At 35.7% G+C, this 18099-nt stretch overlaps 1 non-coding gene and 1 pseudogene across 1 annotated transcript; one reads left to right on the forward strand and one right to left on the reverse strand.

Moving 5' to 3' along the window:
* Nucleotides 1-14549: 14549 nt before the first annotated feature.
* LOC111556715 lies at nt 14550-14656 on the reverse strand. The gene has a single exon (XR_002736424.1). It is a non-coding gene; the product is annotated as a U6 spliceosomal RNA (small nuclear RNA).
* Nucleotides 16614-17191, forward strand: FELCATV1R-PS78 (vomeronasal 1 receptor felCatV1R-ps78 pseudogene; annotated as a pseudogene).

An 18099-nucleotide genomic window follows, 5' to 3' on the forward strand; every position in this document is an offset into this window, starting at 1 on the left:
ATGATTCTAAAATTTGTATGGAAAAATAAAAGATGCCAAATAGCAAAAATGTTGAAAAAGAAAACCAAAGCAGGATGCATCACAATTCCAGACTTCAAGCTGTATTACAAAGCTGTAATCATCAAGACAGTGGGCTACTGGTACAAAACAGGCACTCAAATCAGTGGAACAGAATAGAGAACCCAGAAATGGACCCACAAATGTATGGCCAACTAACCGTTGAAAAAGCAGGAAAGAATATCCAATGGAATAAAGACAGTCTCTTCAGCAAGAGCAAGTGATGCTGGGAAAACTGGACAGCGACATGCAGAAGAATGAACCTGGACCACTTTCTTACACCATACACAAAAATAAAATCAAAATGGATGAAAGACCTCAATGTAAGACAGGAAGCCATCAAAATCCTCGAGGAGAAAGCGGCAAAAGCCTCTTTGATCTTGGCCGCAGCAGCTTCTTACTCAATATGTCTCCAGAGGCAAGGGAAACAAAAACAAAAATGAACTACTGGGACCTCATCCAAATAAAAAGCTTCTGCACAGAAAAAAAAAAAAAAACAATCAGCAAAGCAAAAGGCAACTGACAGAATGGGAGAAGATACTTGCAAACGACATATCAGATAAAGGTTTAGTATCCAAAATCTATAACAATCTTTCCAATCTCAGCACCCAAACAAATAATCCATTGAAGAAATGTGCAAGAGACCTCAATAGACACTTCCCCAAAGAAGACATCCAGATGGCCAACTGACAGATGAAAAAATGCTCAACTTCACTCATCAAGGAAATAGAAAGCAAAACCACAATAAGATACCACCTCACCCCTGTCAGAATGGCTAACATTAACAACTCAGCCAACAACAGATGTTGGCGAGGATGTGGAGAAAGAGGATATCTTTTGCACTGCTGTTGGGAATGCAAAGTGGTGCAGCCATTTTGGAAAACAGTATGGAGGTTCTTCAAAAAATGTAAAATACAACTACCCTATGACCCAGAAATTGCGCTACTAGGTATTTATCCAAGGGATACAGGTATGCTGTTTCATAGAGACACATGCACCCCAATGTTTATAGCAGCACTATCAACAATAGCCAAAGAATGGAAAGAGCCCTAATGTCCACACACGGATGAGTGGATAAAGAATATGTGGTATATATATACAATGGAGTATTACTCGGCAATCAAAAGGAATGAAATCTTGCCATTTGCAACTATGTGGATGGAACTAGAGGGTATTATACTAAGCGAAATTAGTCAGAGAAAGGCAAATATCATATCACTTCACTCATATGAGGACCTTAAGACACAGAACAGATGAACACAAGGGAAGGGAAGCAAAAATTATATAATAACAGGGAGGGGAACAAAACATAAAGAGACTCTTAAATATGGAGAACAAACAGAGGTTACTGGAGGAGTTGTGGGAGGGGGCATGGGCTAAGTGGGTAAGGGGCATTAAGGAATCTATTCCTGAAATAATTGTTGCAGTATATGGTAACTAATTTGGATGTAAATTGAAAGAAATAAAATAAAAAGAACAGAAATAAGTAGACAAAAAATAAATAAATATTTATCCCCCCATTTTGAGAGAACCCAAATATGTAAATCAATTAATTGCAAACATAAAGAAACTCATTGATAATAATACCATAATAGATTGCGACTTTAACACCCCACTTACAACAATGGACTCACCATCTAAGCAGAAAATCAATAAGGAAACAATGTCTTTGAATTACACACTCGACTGGATGATCTGAACAACTATATTCAGAACATTCCATCTTAAAGCAGCAGAATACACATTCTTTTAAAGTGCACATGGAACATTCTCCACTATAGATCACAATCTGGTCACAATTCTGCCCTCAACATGTACAAAAAAAGATTGAGATCATAGAATATATATTTCATATCACAACACTCTGAGACTTGAAGTCAACCATAAGAAAAAAAATTGGAAAGCCTCAAAAACTTGGAGGTTAGAGAACATCCTACTGAAGAATTATTGTGTTAACCAGGAAATGAAAGAAGAATTTAAAATCTACATGGAAGCAATGAAAATGAAAATATGACAGTCCAAAGCCTTTGGGATGCAGCATAGGAAGTCCTAAGAGGGAAGTGTTTTGCAACTCAGGCCTATTTCAAGAATAAAGACAGGTCCACAACACAACCTAACCTTATACCAAAATGAGCAATGGACAGATAACGAAAGCAGAAAATCAACAAGGAACAATGGTTCTGAGTGACACACTGGCAATATAGATTTAACAAATACATTCAGGACATTTCATCCTAAAGCAGCAGAACACACATTCTTTTCCAGTGCACATGTAACATTCTCCAGAAAAGATCACATACTGGGTCACAAATCAGTCTTCAGCACATACAAAAAGATTAACATTATACCATGCATATTTTTAGACAGAAACGTTATGAAACTTAAATTAACCACAAGAATAACATTTGGAAAGGCCACAAATACTTGGAGATTAAAGAACACCTTACTAAAGAATGAGTGGGTTAACCAAGTAATTAAAAAGGGAATTAGAAGGTACATGGAGGCCAATGAAATGAAAACACTACAGTCCAAAATCTCTGAGATGCAGCAAAGGTGGCCATAAGAGGGAAGTATAAAGCAATCCAGGCCTTCCTAAAGGAGGAAGAGATGGCTCAAGTACACCAACTAATCTTACACCTAATGGAAATGAAAAAAGAAAAAGAAATAAAGCCCCAAATCAGGAGACAAAGGGAAATAATAAAGATTTGAGCAGAAATCAATGATGTAAAAAAAAAAAAAAAAAAACCACAGTAGAACAGGTCAACAAAACCAGGAGCTTGTTCTTTGAAAGAATTAACAAAATTGATAAACCCCTCGCCAGACTTATCAAAAAGAAAAAAGTAAAGGACCCAAATACATACGATCATGAATGAAAGAGGAGAGATCACAACCAACACTGCAGAAATACAAACAATAATAAGAGAATATTATAAGCAATTATATGCCAGCAAATTGGGCAATCTGGAAAAAATGGACAAATTCCTAGAGACATATAAACTACCAAAACTGAAACAGGAAAAAATAGAAAATTTGAACAAACCCATAACAAATAGTAAATAAATTGAATCAGTAATCAAATATCTCTCAAAAAATACGAGTTCAGGACTGGATGGATTCCCAGGGGAATTCTACCAAACATTTTAAAGAATATATACCTATTCTTTTGAAGCTGTTCCAAAAATAGAAGTGGAAGGAAAACTTCCAAACTCATTCTATGAGGTCAGCATTACCTTGTTTCCAAAACCAGGCAAAGGCCCCAATAAAAGGAGCATTACAGACCAGTTTTCCTGACGAACATGCATGCAAAAATTCTTAACAAGAGACTAGCAAACAAAATCCAACAGTTCATTAAAGTTATTTACCATGACTAAGTGGGATTTATTCCTGAGCTGCAGTGGTGGTTTAATATCCACAAATCAATCAACATGATACATCACATTAATAAAAGAAAGGATGAGAACCACATGATCTTCTCAGTAGATGTAAAAAAGCATGACAAATACACCATCCTTTCTTGAAAAAAGCACTATGGAAAGTAATGATAGAAGGAACATGCCTCAACCATCATAAAGGCCATATGTGAGAGACTCACAGGTACTATCAACATCAATGGGGAAAACTGAGAGCTTTTCCCCTAGGGTCCGGAACACGACAAAGATGTCCACTCTCACCCCTGTTGTTCAACATAGTGTTGGAAGTCCTAACCTCAGCAGACAACAAAACAGAAGTAAAAGGCATCCAAATTGAGAAGCAAGAAGTCTTCACTCTTTGGAGATGACATGATATTCTTTGTGGAAAACCTGAAAGACCCCACCAAAACACTGCTAGAACTGATACATGAATTCAGCAAAGTCGCAGGATATAAAATCATTGTAAATAAATCAATTACATTTCTATACACCAATAATGAAGCAGCAGAAAGGGAAATCAAGGAATCAATCCCATTTACAATTGCACCTATAAAATGCCTAGGAATAAACCTAACCAAAGAGGTAAAGGATCTGTACTCTGAAAACTGTAGGAAGATTTAAGAAAGAAATTGAATAAGACACAAAGAAATTGAAAAATATTCCATGTTCATGAATTGGAAAAACAAATAATGTTAAAATGTTAATACTACCCATAGAAATCTATACATTCAATGCAATCCTATAAAAATAACACCAGCATTCTTTATAGAGCTAGAACAAACAATTCAATATTTGTATGGAACCAGAAAAGGCCTCATGGCGAGGATCCAGAAAAAGGGGAAGACTTTTGTACTGTTCAAACTGGTGCAGCCACTTTGGAAAACAGTGTAGTGTTACCTCAAAAAGTTAGAAATAGAGCTGCCCTACAAAAAGTAATTGCACTTATTGGTATTTATCCAAAAGATACAAAAATGCTGATTCAAAGGTGCACATGCACCTCAATGTTTATAGTAGTACTATCAACATTAGACAAATTATGAAAAGAATCCAAATGTCCATTGATTGATGACTGGATAAAGATGTTATACACACACACACACACATACACACACACACACACACACACACACACACACTGGAATATTACTTGGTGATGAAAAAAATTAAAATCTTTCCATTTGGAATAACATGGATGGAACTAGAATGCATTAAGCTAAGTGAAATAAGTAGTCAGTGACACGTAAATATCATATGATTTCTCTCATATGTGGAATTTAAGAAACAAAACAGATGAACATAGGGGAAGGGAAGGAAAATAAGATAAAAACAGAGAGTGAGGCAAACCATAGGAGACTATTAAATATGGAGAATAAACAGAATTGTTGGAGGGGTGTTGGGTGGGGGAATGGACTAAATGAGTGATGGGAATTATGGAGGGCACTTGTTGGGTTAAGCACTGGGTGTTATATGTAAGTGATGAATCACTAAATTTTACTCCTGAAACCATTATTACACTATATATTAACTAAATTGGATTTAAATAAAAATATAAAATTAAGTTAAATTAAATTAAATGAAAAAAATAACAAATATTATGAAACTGTCTATACCACCCAAAGGAATCTATGAATTCAATACAAGCTTTATCAAAATAACACCTGCATTTTTCACAGAGCTAGAGAAAATAATTCTAAAATTTGCATGGAGTCAGAAAAGACCCCAAATAGCCAAAATAATGTTGAAAAAGAAAACCTAAGTTGAAAAAGAAAACAGAATTCCCAACTTTAATCTGTATTACAATGTTGTAATAATCAAGACAGTAAAATATTGGCACAAAAATAGTCACATAGATCAATGAAGGGGAATAGAAAGCCCAGAGGTGGACCCACAACTATATGCTCAACTAATCTTTGACAAAGCAGGAAAGAATATCCAGTGGAAAAAAGACAGTCTTTTCAACAAATGGTGTTGGGAAAACTGGACAGCAATATGCCAAAGAATGAAACTGAACCACTTTTTTATATCATAAACAAAAATAAATTCAATATGGATGAAAGACCTAAATGTGAGGCAGGAAACCATCAAAACCAACTTCTTACTAGACACGTCTCTGGAGATAAGGAAAACAAAAGCAAACATGAAGTATTGGGACTTCATCAGGATATAAAGCTTCTACACAGAAAAGGAAACAAGGAAACTAAAATGCAGGCCCATAGAATGGGAGGAGATTTTCGCAAATGATATATCATATAAGGGCTAGTCTCCAAAATCTATAAAAATAATTATCACACTTGGGGCGCCTGGGTGGCGCAGTCGGTTAAGCGTCCGACTTCAGCTCAGGTCACGATCTCGTGGTCCGTGAGTTCGAGCCCCGCATTGGGCTCTGGGCTGATGGCTCAGAGCCTGGAGCCTGTTTCCAATTCTGTGTCTCCCTCTCTCTCTGCCCCTCCCCCGTTCATGCTCTGTCTCTCTCTGTCCCAAAAATAAATAAACGTTAAAAAAAATTAAAAAAAATAATTATCACACTCAACACACAAAAAAATAATCAAGTTAAGAAATGGGCAGACGACATGAATACACACTTCTCTAAAGAAGACATACAAATGACTAATAGATACGTGAAATACACTCAACAGCACTCATCATCCATTTGCAACAGCGACGTGCATGGAACTAGAATGTATTATGCTAAGTGAAATAAGTTAGTCAGAGAAAGACAGATACAATATGATTTCACTCATATGTGGAACTTTAGAAAGTAAACAGATGAACATAGGGGAAGGGAAGAAAAATAAGATAAAAACAAATTGAGCATGGCTGGAGGGGAGGTGGGTAGGGGGTGGTTTAAATGGGTAAGAGGCATTAAGGAGGGCACTTTGGGGGATGATCACTGTATGTCATATGTAAGAGATGAATCACTTGGTTTTACTCCTGAAGCTAAGACTACACTGAATGTTTACTAACTTAGATTTAAGTTGAAACAAGACAGCAAACTCCAGGGATATATAGATTCAGGGGCTAATTCTACCAAGTAGTTAAAGAATAATTGATACCTATCATTGTCACTTCCCCCAAAATGGCAGAGGAAATAAAACTTATAAATTAATTCTATGAGGCCAAGAGTACACAGGTACCAAAGCCAGACCAAAACACTGCAAAGAGAAAGAAAGAAAGAAAGAAAGAAAGAAAGAAAGAAAGAAAGAAAGAAAGAGGGAGGGAGGGAGGGAGGGAGGGAGGGAGGAAGGAAGGAAGGAAGGAAAAAGAGAAGGAAATACAAGGGAAGGGAAGGGAAAGAAAAGCCAAAATTTCTGATGAACATAGATGCAAAAAATCCTGACAAAAATAGTAGCAAACAAAATTCATCATTGCATTAAAACTGTAATTTGCCACTATAAAGTAAGATTTAATTTAGAGACAAAAGGGTAGCTAAATATTCAGAAATCAGTCTTATATATCACATTTATAAGAGGAAAGATAAAAATTATATGTTCATCTCAATAGATACAGATAAAGCATTATATAATGTATAATCTTTGTTTATTCCAAAAACTCTCAGAAAAGTGGGTTTAGAAGACATATACCTCGATCTATAAAGGCCATAATGACAAACCCATGCTATCACTGTATTGACCATACATCTTCATCACTTATTTTGCAACTGACAGTTTGTATCTCTTGATCCACTTCATCTATTTAGTCCCTATTCCCACACCTTCCCATCTGGAAAGTACCAGTCTGTTCTCCATAATTGTGAGTCTGTTTGGCTTGTCTCTGTCTGTTGATTCGTTTTATTACTTATTTAGATTCCACATATAACTAAAATTATGTAGTATCTGTCTTTCTCTGACTGATTTCACTTAGTATAATAACCTCTAGGTCCCATGTTGATGCAAATGGTAGGATATAATTCTTTTTTATGACTCAGTAATATTCTGTTCTCTATATTAACACAAGTTTTCATCCATCCATCCATTGATAGATGTTAAGTTGCTTCCATATTTTAGTTATTGTAAATGACACAATAAACATAGGGATGCATATATATTTGAAATTGGGGATTTTGTTTTCTTTGTGTAAACCCTCAGAGTTGAATTATTATATAATATTATTTCTCTATTTTTAATTTTTGAAGTATCTCCATGCTGTTTTCTTCAGTGGTTGCACCAGTTTACATTTACACCAACAGTGTGTGATAGTTTACCTTTTCTCCACATCTGTGCCATCATTTGATGTTTTTGATACCCACTATTCTGATTGGTGGGAAGTGATATTTCTTTGTGTATTTGATTTGTATTTTCTTGGTGATTCATGATGTTAAACACTTTTTCATATGTCTGTTAATCATTTGCATATCTTCTCTTTAAAAAAAGATCTATTCAGTTTCTCTATCCATATTTTAATCAATTTGCTTTTTTTGTGTCTTGCATATGCTTTTTAAATATTTTGTATATTAACCCCTTATTGGAAATATCATTTGCAAATGTATTCTCACATTTGTTAGTTTGGTAGGTGGTCTTTTTGTTTTCCTGATTTTTTTTTCAGAGCATACATGCTTTTGCATGTAACTGTCCAGTTTTCCCAACAAAATTCATGAAAATTATATTTTTCCATTATCTCTTACTGTCTGCTTTGCTATAAATTAATTGATAATATAGGTGTCATTTTATTGTAGGTCTCTATCCTGTTCCATCTGTATGTCTATTTTTATCAGTACTACACTGTTTGAGATTCTATAGCTTTGTAAAGTATTTTTAAATCTGGAATTGTGATACCTCCAGCTTTTTTCTTCTTTTTCAAGATTGTTTTGGGTATTGGAGGTCTTTTGTGGTTCCATACAAATCTTAGATTTTTTTTTTTAGTTAGTTGAAAAATGCTATCTGTGCTTTGATAAGGATTGCATTGAATCTGTAGGTTGCTTTGGGTAGTGTGTACATTTTAACTATATTTGTTCTCTCAATTAATAAGCATAGAATATATTTTTATTTGTGTCATCATCAATTTCTTTCATTAATGTCTCATAGTTTCCAGAGTATAGGTCATTTGTGTTCTTGGTTAAATATATTCCTAAAATCTCTTTCTGTTACTTCATTATTTGTGTAGAGAAATACAATGGATTTATGTATATTAATTTTAAATTATAAAACTTTATTGAATTTTTTCAATTCTAATATTTTTAGTGGGTTCTTTAGGATTTTCTATATATAATATTGTGCCTTCTGCAAGCAATAATGGTTTTACTTATTCCTTACCAATTTGAATGGTTTTTATTTCTCTTTTTGTCTAATTGTTGTGTGTAGGACTTCCAGTGCTATTTTGAATGAATGTGATGAGAGTGAACAACCTTGTTTGGTTCCTAATTTAAACAAGATTTCACTTTTTCACCATTGAGTGTGATGTTATTGTAGATAATGCTGCTATAAACATAAGGGTGCACGTAGCCCTTACAATTGTATTCGTATTTTTGTATTCTTTGGGTAAATACCTAATAGTGCAATTGTTGGATCATAGGATAGTTCTGTTTGTAATTTTTTGAGAAACGTCCATACCATTTCCCAGAGTGGCTGCACCAGTTTGCATTTCCACCAACAGTGCAGGAGTGTTCCTCTTTCTCTCCATTCTCCCTAACACCTGTTGTTTCTTGTGTTGTTTATTTTTGCCAATAAATAGTTACTTTAAATGTAAATAGATAAAGGGACTTTGGGAAGATGGAGGAGTGTGAGGACCCAGAGCCACATTTTCACCTAGGTATCAACCACATACATATCAATAAAGCAGAGCCATCCAAAGACTGGCAGAACAATCTTGACAACCATATATAGAAAAGAATCTGCTTCTGAAAGTTAGGAAAAATAATAAAGGCAGAGACAGGCTGCCTTCAGGATGGAGGGGGCTGCACACACAGAGAGGGTAAGGAAAGGAGACCTCACAGCAGGGAGTTTATGTAGGGAACATTCTCATACTGTTTGGCTTTGAGAACTAGAGGGTCTGAATTCTGTGAGTTTATAAAACTGTTGGCACTTGGAACCTGGAGCTTTGAAGGTCAGAGGACTCAACACTGAGTGAGCTAGGAGGTCAAGTGATAAAGTGAATGCCCTTAAACAGACAGCATTCTGTGCAGAGGCAACATGAAAATGACAGTTTACACAACACAGAGGGCAACAAGAGACTGATCTCATCATATTGATTTTGGAGCATGTTGAAGGGCTTCTCTGAAAATGAGGAAACTGGCAGGTGTTATTTTCCATCCCCACCCCCATCATAAACACGGAGCCACCTGAGGGAGCCAGAGCTCCACAGATACTTGCTACCTAAGCTGCTAGTACTGAGCCACACCCACACATTCTCCTGGGGACTTGCCCACACCAAACCTGCAAGCCTCAGCCTTTGGCTTAGGGAAAATTTTATTAAGGTCATGCATGCACCCTGACCAGGCACCATTTGGAATTTAATTAATTAATTAACTGGAATTAAAATAAAATGTTAAAAAGGGTAAGTGGTGATTGATTAGATGATTTTAGCTGCAGTGGACAATTTGTGCAGAAAGCACAGAGTGCTGTTGAGATAACTTCTGATCGATAACATTGAAGTGTGTAACAGAATTCACTTGGCACTTTACAGTGGAAAATGTTCCTTAGTATATGCTTTCAAAAAGTTACGAGTTTTAAAAACGTACATATTGTGGTGCCTGGGTGGCTCAGTCAGTTAAGCATCTGACTTTGGCTCAGGTCATGATCTCATGGGTCATGGGTTTGAGCCACATCGGGCTCTGTGATGACAGTTCAGAGCCTGGAGTCCGCTTCAGATTCTGTGTCTCCTTCTCTCTCTGCCCCTCTCCCGCTCACGCTCTGTTTCCCTCTCAAAAATAAATAAACATTTTTTTAAATAAATAAAATAGAAGCATATGTATCAATAACCAATCATATTATTAATCAATTAGTAAAGCTATATAATTTTATTTGGAAAAATAACATATATAGAGATGAAAATATCACAGAGACACATATATGACATAGAAACAAAATAGAAAAGCCCTAACCATAAAAAAGCTAAGAAATTTAGCAAATTATAAAATGGAGTGTTCCTTGAATAAAACCAATCACTAATGTAGCTTGGGTTTTATAAGATTTCATACCCACCCACAATAGACAGACACATTATAGAACTGTCATGACTCTGTTTAGTTTTGGTGATCTTCAAAAGGGGTTCTGTGTCTTTCATGCCACCAATGGTTCTTTATGTATCTGGTCAACATCAGCTTTGCTACTTAGAGTTTGTCGGATTCAACTGAATTATAAATATAAAATGCCTAGTACGCACTAGTCTTCCAAAGCCCATTGGTCTCAATGGTCCATTGGCAACGTTAAGAGACTCACTAATGTGACTATTCCATTTCAATCTACAGTCATTCAAATAGAAGGGATTTATTACCACTTCCAAAATTTTGTTACAAGAGTTCCAATTCCTGTATTGCCATATAATTCCCAAGTATCAATTAAAAGAGATATCAGCTTTTTTGTATATAATCCTATGTTGTTGTCAACACTAAGCACCTATAGATTGACATTTAAATAATCCACAATGAGGCTCTCCACCTAAGTCAACAGTTTTATTGGTACATCTTTTCCCTTATTTAACCTAGCCCAGGAAAACCATGTTTGCTGTTTTTGCTTGTTTGTTTTCATAAATATATTCAAAGAACACATTATAATATTTCTGTTTCTAAAAAAGACTAAAGACAAAATCTCTGAACCCCAAATCTTAAAGAACTCGACAAGGTGTAGACCCACACTTTTCCTCTGGAGCACTGAACCTTATGCCTTTTTGTCCCAGAAAAGCAGTTTTATGCCTGCGCAGGTGCCTGGAGTTTATGTGATAGTTCCTCCTGATTCCCCAGTCAATGGTTTGTGGGGAGTGTTTTTGTGTTAACCCAATACACTGCTCTCTTCCTCCCTCTCTCCTTCTCCTCTCCACAGAAAGGGCTCCCTCCCCTCTGTGGCACCATGATTTTCCTCTCCCTTACTTCATGTATCCGCACTGTGTACTTGCCAATTCTCTCCCTCACATTATGCAGATTGTTCTCTTAATCCTCAGTTCAATTTCCTAGGTATTCAAAATGATGTGATGTTGATCTGTGTACTGTGGAAAAGGGAGAAGACATGCCCAGGGTTCCCCTTCAACTCAAGCATCTTAACTCCTCTTGATATTACTCTATTTTGAGTTTATATTTCTATGTGTGACAAAAGAAAGTGGTCCATTTTCATTATTTGCATCTAGCTGTCCAGGTTTTTTTAACACAATGTATCAAAAATATTGCCTTTTCTCCACTCTATAAGTGCTGCCTCCTTCATTATACATTAATTGACAATATAAGTGGGTTTATTTATGAGATCTGTCTCCTATTCCATTGATACATGTGTCTAGTTTCTTTTCCACAACCATAATCTTTGGTATTCTATAGCTCAGTAGCCAAACTTAAAGTCTGGTATAATGATAGTCAACCATTTTTCTTCATCTTCAGTATTTCTTTGGCTATCCATAGTCTTTTCTTTTTTACATACAAATTTTATAATTATTTGTTCTTATTCTGTGAAAAATATTATGGGTATTTTGATAGGAATTGCATTGAATCTGTAGATTGCTTTCTGTACTATGGACATTTTAACAATATAATTCTTCTAATGCATGAGCATGGAATACCTTTCTATTTGCTTGTATTTTCTTTTATTTCCCTCACCAATATCCTTGGTTTTGAGAGTATGTCTTTATTCCTAGGCATTTCAATATTTTGGTGCAATTGTAAGTGAATTATTCCTTGGTTTCTCTTTCTGATACATCATTATTTGAGTATGGAAATTCAACAGGTTCCTAGTATTAATTTTGTATCCTACAACTTTCCTGAATTAATTTGCAGTACTAATAGGGCTTTTTTTTTGGTGGATTCATTAGGGTTTTGTATATACATATAGTGTTTTCCCATCTGTAAATAGTAAGTTTTAGTTCTTCTTTTCCAATTTGATTTTATTTATTTTTCTTATCTTATTGCTGTGACTACCACTTTCAACACTATGTGTAATAAAAGTGGTGAAAGTGTAATTCCTGTCTCCTTCCTGATTGTAGAGAAAAATATTTCTCTTTTACCAATGAGTATGATGTTAACATGCTTTGTCCCACACATGGCTTTTTTCCTGTAGAGATGTGTTCTTTCTAAACTCACTTTGTTGACAGTTATTATAATGAATAGATATTATATTTTGTCAAAAGCTTTTTAAGCATCATTATAGATGATTGTATGCTTTATATCCTTCATCTTGTTAATGAGATTTATCAAATTGGTTGATTTGTAAAGTAAATTAAAATCACACAATCACTAAAATAAATCACATTTGAGAAAAATCTGGTTAATTATTTTTAAATTTTAATATTGAATATGGTTTGGGAAATTTTTGAGGACTTTTTGCATCTATATTCATCAAAGATATTTGCCTGTAGGTTTTTGTTATTGATTTGTTTTTACTTTATTCATGTAATTGTGGTGTCTGTGCAATATTGGACTTGTAAGATATACTTCAAAGTTTTCCTTTTCTTCTTCTTGTTCTTATTCTTTCTTTTTTTTTGAATAGCTTGAGAATAGTTATTAATTCTTCATTAAATATTTGATAGAAGTCATCTGTGAAACTCTGATCCTGGAATTTTCTTTGGGTGTTTTTTTTTTTATTACTAATGATTCAATTTCATTACTAATAACCACTCTTCAAATTTTCTATTTATGATTCAGTTTTGAATGATTGTACGTTTTTAGTAATTTGTCCATTTCTCAATTTTTTTTAGTTGATGGCACATACTTTTTCTCTATATTATTTTATCATTCTTTGCATTTCTATGTTTCTGTTATTTCAACTTCTTTATTTCTGATTTTATTTGATTCCTCTTTTTGTCTAACTCTGCTGAAGTTTTTTCAATTGTGTTTAACTTTTTATTTTTTTTATTTTTTTTAACTTTTTTTTTATATATGAAATTTATTGACAAATTGGTTTCCATACAACACCCAGTGCTCATCCCAAAAGGTGCCCTCCTCAATACCCATCACCCACCCTCTCCTCCCTCCCACCCCCCATCAACCCTCAGTTTGTTCTCAGTTTTTAACAGTCTCTTATGCTTTGGCTCTCTCCCACTCTAACCTCTTTTTTTTTTTCCTTCCCCTCCCCCATGGGTTCCTGTTAAGTTTCTCAGGATCCACATAAGAGTGAAACCATATGGTATCTGTCTTTCTCTGTATGGCTTATTTCACTTAGCATCACACTCTCCAGTTCCATCCACATTGCTACAAAAGGCCATATTTCATTTTTTCTCATTGCCACATAGTATTCCATTGTGTATATAAACCACATTTTCTTGGGGTGCCTGGGTGGCGCAGTCAGTTAAGCGTCCGACTTCAGCCAGGTCACAATCTCTCACGGTCCGGGAGTTCGAGCCCCGCGTCAGGCTCTGGGCTGACGGCTGGGAGCCTGGAGCCTGTTTCTGATTCTGTGTCTCCCTCTCTCTCTGCCCCTCCCCCGTTCATGCTCTGTCTCTCTCTGTCCCAAAAATAAATAAACATTGGAAAAAAATTAAAAAAAAAAATAAACCACATTTTCTTTATCCATTCATCAGTTGATGGACATTTAGGCTCTTTCCATAATTTGGCTATTGTTGAGAGTGCTGCTATGAACTTTGGGGTACAAGTGGCCCTATGCATCAGTACTCCTGTATCCCTTGGATAAATTCCTAGCAGTGCTATTGCTGGGTCATAGGGTAGGTCTATTTTTAATTTTCTGAGGAACCTCCACACTGCTTTCCAGAGCGGCTGCACCAATTTGCATTCCCACCAACAGTGCAAGAGGGTTCCCGTTTCTCCACATCCTCGCCAGCATCTATAGTCTCCTGATTTGTTCATTTTGGCCACTCTGACTGGCGTGAGGTGATACCTGAGTGTGGTTTTGATTTGTATTTCCCTGATAAGGAGCAACGCTGAACATCTTTTCATGTGCCTGTTGGCCATCCGGATGTCTTCTTTAGAGAAGTGTCTATTCATGTTTTCTGCCCAAAAATATGGAACGCTTCACGAATTTGCGTGTCATCCTTGCGCAGGGGCCATGCTAATCTTCTCTGTATTGTTCCAATTTTAGTATATGTGCTGCCGAAGCGAGCACTGTGTTTAACTTTTTAAAGAACCAGTTAGTGATTTCATTGTTACTTTCTTTTTCTTTTTTTTTCTTTTTTGTTTCTTTGTTTGTTTTAGTTTCCATTTTAGATGGTGGATTATTGTTTATATTTCATAACCAGAAAATGCTTGAACGGTTGTGCATGGTCTGGTGAATGCTCAAGTGTCAGGATTTTTGATGGAGAGATTCTTCTTCATGTGGTTATGTAATATAGTTTACATTTTTAATGTCTTATATTTGAAAAGTACTTTTATTCACAGAAAAACTGAGTGTAAAGTACAGAGAATTTCCGTACACTCTCTACTTCCACACACGCATAGCATTCTCCAGAGTCAACATACCCTATCAGAGTGGTACATTATGTACAATTAATAAACCTACACTGATGCATTATAATAAACCAAAGCCCAGTGTTTACATTATTGTTCATTCTTATTGTTGTACATCTTTTTGTGTATTTGGAGAAAAGTTTATTGGGTTGTAGCCATCTTTATAGAATTAAACAGAGAATTCTGAGTGTCCTAAAATTCCCCTATAGTCCAAATGTTCCTCCTTCTCTCTGTGTGCAACCACTGATATTTTTACTTTCTTTGTAGTTTCCCTTTATCCAGAATGTCTTATACTTGAAATCATATACATGCAGGCTTATTGTTAATTCACAAAAAAAAAGTCGCTTCTCAATTGATGTTGTTTGATAAAGGAGTGCACTTGTGATTTGCACTGGGTGTTTTATGGAAGTGTTGAATAACTCAGTGTACACCTAAAACTAATATTGCACTGTATATTAACAAACTGGAATTTAAATAAAAACTATAAAAACTGGACCATGAACACAGTAATCATGATAAAGATTAAAGTAAATCTTAATTATAAAAAGATGTTCTTGACAGGTATCACAAAAGCAAACAATTTGTAAGTTTCTAGAGTTGTTTCCCTATTGCTGCATGTGTGAACTAAAAGAGCCCTATGAGAAGAAACAACTAAGGACTGACAGTTCTGGGTGATGGAATACACCACCACAGGAGCCTATAAGTCTAATCAAATAAGATGCCTTGAGAAGGGGGGGAGTGTATCCCAACCCCAAGTCCTGCTTAAATGGAGATACACATTTAACGTTTACTAAGTGCACCTGACAGGTGAAGGATTAGATGCTGGAAAGCAGGATACAATTTTCTGACCATGCAGGTGCCCTGGCAATGATGAGTCCCCTATAAAGAAGAATATTTCCCTTAAGTTATCTGGAGGAGACATTTTAATCATTCCCAAAAATGTGCTGTATCTCTAGTTATGCACCTGAAACCAACTTTGAACACGTGTGAAGGCTGCTGAAAGCTCTTAAACCATCAGGGGTACATTGGGCAATCTGACATGGTGTTCTATTAATCTGAGATTAGTGTTATTGAAAGACTTTTTATTTGTTGTTCTCTTCCACATCTTCACGCTCCTTCTGGATTACAGGTGTAAGCCCACTGATCTAGTCACCTGTCACTCGGCCTTTGTCCACATAATGAAACTCTTCACTGTACTGTTTTTGTTATTTACAGATCTGTTAGAAACACTTAACTTTCTGAATGATTTCAAATGTAAGGCTTTATTCTGTATTAAGAGAGTAATGGAGGGCCTCTCCATGAGCATGTTCTGGGCCATCATCATCAGACCCAGGACCTCCTGGATGGCCAGGTTTATTTTTTTATTTTATTTTTTTTATTTTTTTTAATTTTTAAAAAAAATTTTTTTTTCAACGTTTATTTATTTTTGGGACAGAGAGAGACATAGCATGAACGGGGGAGGGGCAGAGAGAGAGGGAGACACAGAATCGGAAACAGGCTCCAGGCTCTGAGCCATCAGCTCAGAGTCCGACGCGGGGCTCGAACTCCCGGACCGCGAGATCGTGACCTGGCTGAAGTCGGACGCTTAACCGACTGCGCCACCCAGGCGCCCCTGGATGGCCAGGTTTAAACATCAATGCACAAGGAATATTTTTCAATTTTTTTTTTATCATCTTATGTTTTCTCAGTTCGTCTATCAGTAGTAACTGCATCATCTGTGCTATTACTTCTTCTAATGAGACCCAGAGTGATCTACTGGATGTCAGTAAATAATACTCAATTTCCCCCATAAACTCCACCATCAGGAGACTGCTTCTCACTTTGACATTATATAGGGATATTTTCTTATAGGAGTCATGCTGCTCTCAAGTGCATATACGATGATTCTCTTGTCCAGACATCAGAGGTGGTGTCAACACCTTCACAGCACCAGCCTGTCCTCAAGAGTCTCCCCAGAGAGAAAGGCCACCCAGACTGTCCTTTTGTTTGTGAGTTCCTTTGTGTCATGTGCTGGGTGACTGTCATCATCTCCTACACAATTCTGTTATGGATATATGACCTAGTCATTCTGGATTTCCAGATGCTTGTTACCAATTTCTATGCCACTGTCAGTGTGTTGATGGTAATTTGTTCTGATAAAATGATAAAAATGTGTTTCAAGAGTGTGTCACCACACTTTGTTAAGGTTTTTAAATTCCAGTTAGTTACCATACAATATATTATTAGTTTCAGGTGCCATTCAACACTTCCATATATCACCTGATATGAATCACAACAGGTGCACTTATTAATCTCTATAGGTCACTTAACCAATTTCTCCACCTGCATTCCCTCTGGTAGCCATCAGCATGTTGTCAATAGTTAAGAATCTGTTTCTCTCTCTCCTTTTTCCTTTCTGCTTGTTTAGTTTAGTGAATTCCACATAAGAGTGAGATCATATGGCATTTGTCTTTCTCTGCTGACTTACTTCGCTTAGCATAATACACTCTAGCCTCACCCACATCATTGCAAATGACAAGATTTCATTCTCTCTGATGGCTGAGTAGTGTTCCATTGTATATATATACCATATCTATCTATCTATCTATCTATCTATCATCTATCTATCATTTATCTATCTATCTATCTATCTATCTATCTATCTATTTATCTATCTATCTATATAACCATTTCATCAGTCGATGGACATTTGGGCATTTTCCAGAATTTGGCTAGTGTAGATAATGCTGTTGTAAACATCAGAGTGCATGTATCCCTTTCAATTAGTATTTTTGTATTCTTTGGATATTTCCTTTTATTTTGTGTTACACAGCTTAACGAACACTTCTGGTTAGTATTTCTATTTATCTATTTTGGTTGCAATGCATTTCTGATGTGTAACATCCTTGTCTAGTTTTGAAATTAGAAACTTATGATTTCTTTTATTATTATTATTGTTATTATCATCATATACTCTAGTACAACAATTAAGTGGTTTTTTTCTTCTTATCCCGATCTTTGTATATCTGTAATGACTACTGCATTTTCCATGAATGTCCAGTCTTTAATGTCCTTGGTTTCAATATTTCTGCTCAATATTCTATTTTTCCTTCCATCACCTCA

The sequence above is a fragment of the Felis catus genome, chromosome A1, assembly GCF_018350175.1.
Source record: "Felis catus isolate Fca126 chromosome A1, F.catus_Fca126_mat1.0, whole genome shotgun sequence".
Classification (NCBI taxonomy): domain Eukaryota; kingdom Metazoa; phylum Chordata; class Mammalia; order Carnivora; family Felidae; genus Felis; species Felis catus.